The 12,122-nt window shown below is 31.4% G+C and overlaps 1 pseudogene; it reads left to right on the plus strand.

Annotated features, from left to right (window-relative positions):
* The first annotated feature begins 6,706 nt into the window (after nucleotides 1-6,706).
* Nucleotides 6,707-12,122, plus strand: part of LOC105623241 — a 34,442-nt pseudogene continuing 29,026 nt past the window's right edge.

Raw genomic sequence — 12,122 nt, forward strand, 5'->3', positions numbered from 1 at the left:
ATATATATATATATATATATTATGACTAGTATTTTTCTCTATTATATTCTCTCTCTCTTCCTCCCCTCGTCCCTCCTGTCTTCCCTTCGCGCATATGCACGCGCACGCATGCACGCACGCAGATTTAATGGAGAATGAATGTTTGCGACAAGCATTTGAGTAAATGAAGAAGAAATTACAGAAACTGACGCAAGAAAAAAAGACTACGCAAAACAGTAACAGTGGCCGAATAGGTCACTACAAAGTTAATCGAACTTAGCAAGAAATATAGAGACCAAACTGTTGAAATGGAACCATTGAAAACAAAATGCAAGAATTTAGAAGCCACTCTGATTTTAAAAAACGACATGGAGCGACAAAGAACGGAATTACGATAGATTCCCAAATCTAAAATACGTAAGAATTCTGATGATAGCATTTAGCATTTTTTTTCTATTTTACACGCAATACAGATTATATATTTTAGCTCGTTGTTATTAATTTACATTAGCTTTTTTTGTTTAGAAAGTATTCTTGAAGAAATTAAAAAGTTTGAGTTATGATTGAAGTTTTTGAGAAAATCTAGATTAACTGCTGATTTCTTTTTGTTTCATTAATAGCTTCATTTTTTATTCATTAATGATTTTGTTATATATTAATGATTTTTAAATTAATAATTTGTTTACATTAGGCAATTAAGTAATTTTTAAAAATAATATTTTTCTTATACTTGTAACGTCGAAAATAATAAAAATTATAACTCCATTATATAAAAATAACGAAAAATATAACCTCACTAGTAAACGAAAATTGATTAAAATGGATTGAAAAAAATTTATTTCAACGTTCGCAAATGCATACTTTTGAAAATCTGAATCAATTTCAATGCCCAATACATATTCATTTATAGGAAAAATTGCGCACGAAATAGATTTTCTGTGTCTTTCAATCCAAAAATAAATTTAATTTTAGAAATAGGTCGTGAATTTGCTTAATTCAACATTTTGGACAGAAAAAAATGCAGTTTTTCAATTCAATTGAATCCAGAAAAGGTTTTCAATGTCTACAATGTGCTCTTTGTTTTTTATTATTTTTTATTTCGTACCTTTTTCCTTCTTTGTATATTTCTTTTCATTTATCTATTTCTTTCTAGTAAAAGAGAAATGGGTTGAAATGAATTAAAATAGATTCAGATTTTCAGAAATATGCATTCGAGAACGTTAAAATTTCTTTTTCAATCTGAATGCATTTTTATTTATTTGTAGGAATTGCATGAAGCATATTTCTATTTCAAAAATAATATCATCTTTTTTCTATATGCCTTATGAATATTTCTCAATTCAAAATTTTGAATAAAAAATGCAGTTTTTCAATCCATTTGAATCCAGTTAAATCCAATTGAATCCAATTGGATTCAATAGAATCTAAAAAAAAATTTTCTTATTTGAAATACGTATTACTTCTTGAAAATTGGGAGTAATGATTCTCGATGCTGGGATCACCATATCGCTCTATTCAAACGTTTCGGATTTTCGACCTTTTCTCCGAATCTAACTGTCCTCTTTCTCTTTCATCCGTTATTCCCCAGAGGCCCCTTATCTCCTGGCGTGGTTCCAAGTCTCCGTTATTGGCTCTTTTTGACGCCAATTACGTGATTTTTCAAATCGACGATTCGCTCACGCGAAGAAAAATATCGCGAGTGACCGCGAAATTATATACTATATTCGAATAGATAAAATTCAATTCTGCATTTTAATCCATTCTCGTTTAATGGAAAGAATACATTGTATTATAGATTAGACTTAAATTTCTCCATGTTTATGGAATTATCACTGAGAAGACAAATATCAGTTATTGTGCAGTGAGGTGGGTAAAAATATTAGCATTAGTACTCTTTTGAGTACAGGTGGTTGACGAAGAGCTAATCCGGAGTTTGCAGCAAAAATTGGTAGAACTGCAAACAAAATTGTTTGGAAACGAAAGATCCCAAAAAGAATTATCTTTCTCTGATACGAGAAAAAAATAATGTTTATATTTCTATTTCAAATTGACACTTCGCAATCAGAATTATCTTTATCGTAAATTGTTTTATATTAGCTCATTATTTCATATTCAATATAAGAATTATCTGCTTATTATAGACTTATTATATAGATATATAGTACGCATGAATGGCAACTATAGTGGAGCACTCTCTACACTCAAAATTTAGCTTAGTGAAATCCATATTCGAGGAATCCAAGAATTGGATTAAAAATTAATTTTTAAAATGTACGCGGATGTCGACCGATATTCGTAATGATAATTGCGTGCACATAAACAAATTCGAGAGAAATTTAACTCAGGGATCATTTATACAGTTGTAACCGTGTGCCGTATGTCGTATAATCTGTAAGAATTGACTAATGACAGTCAAACACATTCCTCTCTTACAATTGAATAAGAGGGGAATATTCGATTAGTCAATTGTGATTAGTCAATTCTTACAAATTACGGCCAATATAAATGATCCCTTTCTGACTGTTAGACAGAGCCCTAATGAGAAATGACAATGGAATCAACGTCGATTTGATGTTAATTCCATTGCCATTTCTTACTATGGGCGCGTGATCGCAATTCGCAATTGTAAAAAAGGAGAGCAGCAAAGAGCACAAAATAAATAAAAAATAAAAAGAAGTCGTCATTTTGTCTCCTCCCTCTTTTCGCCAATCAAAAATTTCACACCTATATGAGATGCGTAAGTTGTCGCTCCTGATATGTATTATAATTTAACTCTGTTTCTCTAGATCGGCAAAATTTGCCTTTGGAATGTTGAAAAAAAAAGACGGTAACAGAAAGTATTGCGAAGGAACTGAGACAAGCGGAAATAGCGTTGGAAACTTCGAAGAGGAAAACTCGATGCTTCTAAGGCAAGAATAAAAATATTGGAGCAAGAACTGAGTATCGTGAAATATTGCGATGCTAAATAAAAAAAGATCTCACGACAATCGTTTGATTGATGTGCTTATTGTTAGTGATCAATGATATTTAGTTTTAAAGTTTTAATACGTGTATATATGTATACATATATAGATATATATAGATATATATGTATAGCATTACAAAAAGATTTGTTTTCTAGTATTAATTAAAACTATCTAAACTATAGTTTCTATATTCATTACAAGTAATCGTATTTAATTTGTTATAATATTATATTTATTGAAACTGACTCTACATTAAAAAAAAATTAACATTGAATAACTCAATTAATGCAATAAATCAGTTTCAATCATTTGTATTCTTACATACTACCCTGAATGAGAATATAGAGTAATAATAGCGATATCTGATATTACACATTTAATTACGCAGTAATCAATCTGTTACTTCAATCATTCATACATCGCTCTGGATCTTACAAATTATTGATATTAATAAAAAATTAATATTAGTATCAGCGATGATGAGTCTATGGTCGAAAGGAAAAAAAGGGAAGATAAAAGAAACACAACATAGATAATCAACTGTTTAAATCTCAAGCATCCTTTTGATCTTGTTTTTATCAATTCAGCAACTTAAACAACTCTAAATCTAGTCACTTTAAATCTAGTCACTTCAAATCATTTAAATAAATGCAATTATTGTTTTCAATAGCTAGCATGTAAATATACATACATATATTGGATGCATTCAGAACGATAATCGCTCACTGAGTGCTCAGTGAACTCTTTCATCTGATTGGCATATTCCATTAAATCCTATATAGATTATTATAAACCAATTAAATGAAACAGCTCATTGCGCGCTCAGTGAGTGGTTGTCGTTCTGAATGCACCTATTATGAATTGTCTGGCTTTATAATTAATCAAAATGTATCAAAATGATCTGGTATTTTATATCAGGGGCGATTGAAGATTTTTGAAGCGAAGTATCAAGATCGTGAAGTAGAAATAGGGAAAACATGATGGAACGTGAAAACGCGAACATCAAGAATGAACTGAGAGCAACGCAATTGCATGTTGATCGATTACGCAGGAGATTGGAGGAACGCGAGATCGAGATTGACAAATTGAAGTCTATGGCCCGTATTCAGAACCGTGTTTACAACGATATTAACGCGCTAATATGTTATAATTTACGTTATATTATAGAATTTTAGAGATAAAAGCGCGCTTTTATCAAAAAAAGCACGTTCTGAATACGAACTTATATATACATATTATATAAATGAACAAATCATTTGTACATACTATATATGTGATATACGATTCAAGTTATGCCATTCCGATAAGAGAACACATTCGTTTTCCAATTTCAAAAATGGCATTCTGTCGAATGAATCTTTTATGAACCTATATCTTTTATGAACTTATATTTAATCGAACCTCGATTCATCCAGATTTTTGGTTAATCGAAAGGCAGCAGATCAGTTGTTAGCTCGCGAAGCGAATATGTGACCTTGGTTTTAGCTGCTGAAATCGAACGAGCAAGGCTGTTGGAATTGATAATATTACTTAATCAACGACTAGACAAAGAAAGAAACGAAGCTGATGCACTTGCAAGTATGAGTTACATTTTTTATTACATTTATTAAAGAATTTTGTTAATAATTAATTTGATAAAGAGACATTGCAATTTTGTGGTAATCTGTTAAATTAAAATTAAAAATTTTTCTAATTAACTTTCTAATTAACATATTATATATGTAGATCTTATAAAAATTGAAAGGAAAGGGAAAATGGCTATAAGAAAAATTTGGAGTATAGGAGAAAGAATATGCAGGAATGATTTTAAGAGAAGATGGATATTATTATTTAAATATTTGATGCAGAGCGTAATGTCTTATGGAATAAAAATATGGGATTGCGGGAAGAAAAGATTTCAGAAAAAGTATAATGTTGGTCTATTATGTGAGGTGGATTTTTAGTTTGGATTTTTGTATACCTATGATGCTTTTCAAGCGATATAGTGTGGTACAGTGATCATCCATCTTCGTTTAATATTAGCAAACAACAATTTAAAAATGTAATGATTTTAATGATGAACTGTGTTACATTGTAATCTGTGCTTCTTGCTGGAAAACACTCCTAGATATCTGATGAGGGAACTAACAATGAAGAAAATGTAATTAGGTGAGGGTTGCATAGGAGGTATGAGGAAAAGATAAAGAAAGAATTTACAGGAAGATTAGTGTTGAGTGAAAGTGAAGGGAGTGTTTGGAGGAAAAGCAGGATTATTGATAAGATGATTGGTAAAGATATGAAAAAAAAAGGAAAAAATATTATAATAGGAATAGTTGAGGGATACATACAAGCTCCGGAAGTGATGGGAAATGGATAAGACAGTTTAGAAAAAGATTTAGTTACGAGAGAAAGGGATATACAAGGTTTGTTCGCGTTGCATGCTCCAACATGCTCCTACTTCCTCCAACCGTAGCTCCTACTCACGCTACATACGCGCTCGTTAGAGTGAATAGGAGCTATGTTGAACATGTTGAAGCATGTAGATTCAATGAAAGCTAGGACAGCAGAATAAAAAAGGCTTTAGTTATAATAGAATATACAAAGAATTAAGTAATAAAGAAAGAGGACCGATTTACCTGAGGAAAGACTAAAGCTAATAAGAAAAGGGAAAGAGGTAAGAACTTTAGTAAGATTGAGGTCTGGAAATATGAAAGAGACTAACAAATATTAGTTAGATAAGGGCCGGGGAGGGGGGAGGGAAGAAAGGTGAGGTGTATATTTTTTGTGGAAAAAGTAAGGATAGTATAGAAAATGATGTAAAGGAATGTGAGTTAGATGAAGAAGAAGGAGAAATTATAAATGAATTATGAAGTGATGAATTGAATTATGATATATTAAGGGTAAAGTCATAAATTATGGAAAGATAAAGAAAGAATATATTAAGAATAAAGAGAGAGAAATTCCATTTCATGGAAATTTACCAAATTTATCAAACGACCCTCGTAAACTAAATGTATATTTGCAGGTTGTGATAAATTCTCATAGATTTATTAAATGTTATAAGATTTATATAGAACAGCCTTTAATTTTCAGTCCAATCTTATATTCTCCTCTTCACTATTTTTTATTTCTTTATCACACAGATCTACACCTCCCCCCCTCTCTCCCTCTCTCTTTCTCTACATCTATCTTATACTTAAAACTTTTTCTCCCTCGTCCCAGAAAGGACGCATAGTTCACGTTTGGTAGTCATTTGAAGCGAGATTGGCGCGCAAAAAAAGACATCTTCCATCAAGACAACACGCCGTCCCACAAGTCGACCGTTGCAATGACAAAACTACGAATTGGGCTATGAATTGATTCCTCATCCACCCTATTCTCCGGATTTAGCCCCGTGTGACTTCTTTCTGTTCCCAAACTTAAAAACTTGACTCGGTGAGAAGAAATTCTCGTCAAATAGGAAGTCATTGTCGCCGTCAATGAGTATTTTGCAGACTTTGAGACAGCCTACTTCAAATGACTACCAAACGTGAACCTTTCTGGCCTTCCAGAGTCCTTTCTGGTTGAAATTTGGTCTGAAGGGGTTCGAAGAGTGGATCTTTCGAGATGTCGCGTCATCAAATGGATTGTAGCGCCATTTCATGGAAATTTATCAAACTTATCAAACGACCCACGTATATATTTAAAAGAAATTGTTGCGTAAGGAAAAGAATAAGTATGCGAAGTTAGAGTCGAAATTGTGAGATTCGAAGAAAGAAAGAGTGGGACTTGCTAAAGTGGATATGGGATACAGAGCAAAGTCTTGCATGAAATCAATGTCGAATTTACGAATGGAAGAAATCATCCTGAAGAAGTTTGTTATAAGTAAATTATATATACATATGTTGTAATTGCTGTAAAATCTACTTTTTTTTTTCTTGACGCCATTGATACGCCAGTGAGATTAAGTCGTTGTTTTTTTCACCAATTATTTCTATATAATCCATCGATATTTTTATGTTTGACGTAGAATCGAATTACTAGAAGAGGAGTGCCTCGCATTGAAGGCCAGATTAGATACTGTGCAACAGGATAAAGTATCGGATCTCATCATGTACAAGCAAATGCTCGATCAAGCTAGAAAGATTTTTAAAAACGCGTGCAAGTGAGAACATTTGAACTGTGCCCAAACTTATATATACCTGTATATTATGCGTAAGCGAAATCTAATAGTAAATTCGATTGGATGTACTCAGTGCGTACTAACGCCGTCATACACAAATTGATGTAAAAATACGTATTTAATATAAAAACGGATGAAATCCTTAATACATTTTATTGTGCTATTAAATAAAATTTGATTTTATAATTCAAAATATTTATATTTTACTTTTACACAGATTAAATTAGTGTATGTATACATACAATGGCTTTAATATGCACCATAAATGTATCAGTGCGCATCAATGCGTTCACTATAAATTTCGTTTGATGACCGTACGTGCGCGTGAATAAATTCATATATTGCTTTTACAAAGGATAATTAGCTAATTTCACGATGTCAGCTAATTTTCCAATATGACTTTTTACGAATTTTCTCTTGTATAAGAAGGCTGTATTCCAAAATTCACTGCTAGTATTGAATAGCTACAGTGCACGTAACGTAAACTATATAGATTTTCAATACTGGCAATAAATTTTGGAATACTATGATTATATTAGCGTAATTATGTGATATTGATTACCGTTAGCAATAGTAATCAGTATTTACTGATATCTAGATAAAATTATTTAGATAATCTAGATGAAAGGTTTCTTATTTTTACTGGAATATATACTTTCATTTGTACATCTTAGATAAAAAAAGCATTATTTTTTTTATTTAAGTAAGATACAGATGAAGATATTAGTAAAAATAAGATTATGTCGTTTCATTTAGATTATTTAGATAATTTCATCTCCATTTTCCAATTTCAGATACCAATGAACAATGATATTTTGGCGACTCTACAATTTTTTTTTGTGAAATTTGGATAGAATAAAAAAAAGAGAAATTTTCTAGAATAAAGAGTCGGGCATAATAATATATTGTTCATTTTTAATAATATGTCACTATTTTGTCTTCGTCCCCTTGGGAGATTCTCTCTCAATTATATTTTCTAATATTAGCTCAGTTTTCTGTGACACGCTTTTGAAACTTGAAATAAGATAGGTATATGTTTGATATTTGTTGAAAGTGAGAAAGAGAATGCTAATATAGTCTAAGGAACAGAAAACAGACCAATTATATTAATTCAAATAATATAAAAATTAGATGATTTTTAACTTTTAGCCAACAAATTGTTTTCTAGCTATTGTTCTTCCACGTCAAAATCAAATATTTCTTTCCAAAAACAAGCTAATTACTAGTGGAAGTTACATAATAACTGTTTAAAACAAAACTAGAAGAGGCACCGTAGGAAGAAACGAGGAAGTATTTTCGATTCAATTTGAGGCAAATAGGTTTGAAGAAATTTGATAATTTGTAGAAGAATTAATTCTGATATGTTAAAGATAAAATATAGAACATTCTTATACGAAGCAGACGAGATAGTCTTTTGTGATCAGAATAGATGTAGCAGCAAGTCGCGGTATGGTGATGTAACTGGGACACGAGATAAGGTGCAACGCCTCCACGTAAACCCGCGTGACATCGTCGGAGTAAAACTCGCAGTTTCGTCTCCACCTCGTTTCTCCACCGTTCCCTTAGACGCGTTCTCCGCGTCGTTCCAGTGTTTGCCTCAACCGACTCGTTTACTTCTGCCATGATATCGCACACAGCGGCACAGTGGCCGTAAATTCATTCCGCTTCTCGTTATCCAAGAGCAGAGCAAGACTCTCAACCGAGTTCAGTCTGAAGTTTGAAAGATGTATGTTCGAAAGAGCGCTTAATTAAGATTTATAACGTCACAACATCATATAAATGATCAAAACGAAAAAGACAAATTTATGTGTTTAATAGCTTTTGTAATAGACACTTTATTGTAAAACATAATTTTGTGTGTCGATATAAATATATATTGATAGAAGATAATTTTATATCGAGCTATAGAGAAAGTAAGAAAATAAATAAATATATGAAATTTTCACATTGAAAAAATTGTTTATAGCAGAAATAATTCAGCTTGTATACAAATGTACATGAATTTTTATATTTCATTTCTTATGAGTTTGCAAATTCTTCAAATACGCAATCAATGTATTATATATGGATTTATATGATGATAGACTGCATCTTGAAAATCAATGATTGATTTGCGCTCAAGTTTCTCGAGTTTCATTTAACATTGTACAGTTAATATTTCCTTCATACCGGGACATCCGTTTTACATAACGTCTCATCAATAGTAAGTAATGTGAAATGTATTTTCTACTACTCTGACCACAGTGACAAACACCAAGTTCCAGCTTATATATAGCCTCTTATAATTCTTGTTTTTATGCAAAATAATCAATGGTTGAGAGTATAGGAATTTAATTTTTCCTAAGAAATAAAAAGAAAGAAACACACATAAGTGAAAAATATCCATTTAAAAAGATGAAATATTTCATAAAAAATAATCACATAATTTGTCTATTGTAATATGCAAAATAAATGATATTTATTAATTGAAGATTTTCATTCAAATTACTAAAAATATTGAATAGATGTGATATTTGTAAAACCAAGTTTTAACGCAATGCATTTAAATTTTTACAAAGGTATTTTTTAATAAAAAATTAATATGTGTACATGGATATACACATATACGCGCGCGCGTATGCATTATATACAATATATATGTACATGTGCTGTATGTATGTATATAGGGGAGATCGGGGTACCATGAGTGACGGAATACTATGGGTCATTGACTGTTTATAAGGTCCAGGTAATCCAAAGTGTTTAGATTAATATAACCAATATAATACGTATATTCTTAGTTTATTGCCTATGCTTTAATTGTACCTAATAGTATAATGATTAAATTCCATTGTCTTAGGATATTAATGATTTTTGTGTTGCGAAAGTAATTTTTTAACTTAATAATGCTTTAATAATTTTTATAATAAAGAATATACATATTGAAGATCAGTTATAAGTTTCTGTGTATTTTCTCATCTTATTACATTACAAATAATTATATCTATCATTTATTTTTTTAGATATATATATTTCACCGTTTTTCGTGTTAAGAGTATTTGGGGCATCATGGATCATACACTAAATAATCATAAGAGAACAATAAAGCAATACAAACTATAATATATGTATGTGCTAAAGTGGCAGCTTATAAACCTATAATAGTAATTAATTTATTTTCCCTTCATAAGTTTTATATTCAGCTATAATATTTATATTTACTACTGATCAATATATTTATAGGTTTATGAATTTTTTAATTCTATAGTTATAGTTATAGTTATAGTTATTAGTGTAGTTGTTTTATTATATTTATTGATTATGTTAAGACTGTGTAAGTTAATTCAAAATTCTTTTTCAATTTTCATTGTTATTTTTTTTAATAAATCTACTTTTTATATATGACCCATAGTGCTTCGATATAAGGCATCTTAGGTCATTTCTTAAAAATTTTAAATGGACTTAAACTATAAACGTTTTACTTTTTCCTTGTTACTTTTGCCCAATTACAAATTATAAAATTTGAGATATTAGAGAATTGTAAAAATTCTAAAGTTGAAGATATTAGAGAATTGTAAAAATAATAAAACTTTTTTAAGGTGTTGGAGAATTAATATTATTCAAATGTTAAAAAATTAGACATTTCAACATCTAAAATAATGAGGATCTGACGTTACTAATGCGATATCAAATACCGGATGCATTTTAGCAATTTGTGGCTAACTCTCCACGAAAAAACTTCCGTCATCATTATCGTCGTCGTCGTCGTCGTCGTCGTCGTCGTCGGACAAGTTGGGCGTGTTTCTGACGGCACTTAAGCTCACTGCCAACAGGTGTGGGCTTTACAGGTGTTGGACCTCCTGACTGATAAGAAACGCGCCTGTGACGTCAGATTGGCGCGGATAGAGTATATGAGTCGACGCTGTGAGACATCCACGTCACTCGTTCTTGAACCTCCTTCGTTTGTTCATTCCATCAAGTCGTTTGTCGCAAATTTTTCGCCTTATCGCGATCGGCGCCCTCGTTAGGTATCGTGCAGATCATCATCGTTAGGATCAGAGGTTATTCGGAGGTTTGCCAGAATGTGTCGCAGCGCAGAAATAGATTCCGCTCGGCTTGATTGGATTTCCGCAGGTAAGCCAGATGGGTCGACTTCGATAATCATCGAGATTGATTTCATGCATCGAAATAAATGGTATGTACGACGATTCGGAAATCTCTCAATTACCGAAGCGGGTGGATAAATTTATAAACAATTATAAAAATCGAGACATTCTAATTTTTTTCAAATATTATAGTTTTTAATATATTTTTGACATTTTTATATTATTTGGCAAGTGTGAGAATTGATTTCGAGATAAAGATAAATTTATCGATCGACATACGATAAGATCGGTTGTATCTTCGGCTTTTCTATGAAATATATTTCGATTTCACGACCAGTATATAAGTACTTGTTCTTTTTAAAAATAAATTTTCTCACTCAGTCGTCAGTTCGTCTTTTCATGTGCAAATTTGAAAGAACAATCGCGCGCTCGCGGAGCAATACGAAACGTACGCTCTATTTTTCGTTATGTAACGTATAGTTGCGAGGTCGCATCGCTCATCTGCCTATGGAAATGTTAATTTAGGGATCTACGTGCCAACCCTAACGTTATCGAAGTATTTTTTTACCGAGACCAGAGCCAATTAATTACGACTAATTTATAATATTTGACGGCGTTAAAGTGAAAAGGAAATTATTGCGTTTTATTCATAAAAAAGCATGTTGGATTGAAATATCGAAGGGATTACACTTAACACGGCTAATTTTTTCTTTCGTGAGTAAAGAGATAGAATTTTCAAGCTTGTGTTACAAATTGCTGTTACAAATTATTGTTAGTAATTTTATGTAACAAAAGTTGAACAACAGAAATAATGCATTAATTTTTTATCTTTACATTTTTTCAAGTATTACACACCACACACACACACACACACACACACACACACACACACACACACACACGCGCGCGCGCGACACGTAATATACACGAGTAGAGACTACTTTCTTTTTT

This window comes from Atta cephalotes (genome assembly GCF_000143395.1).
Source record: "Atta cephalotes unplaced genomic scaffold scaffold00054, whole genome shotgun sequence".
NCBI classification, from domain to species: Eukaryota; Metazoa; Arthropoda; class Insecta; order Hymenoptera; family Formicidae; genus Atta; species Atta cephalotes.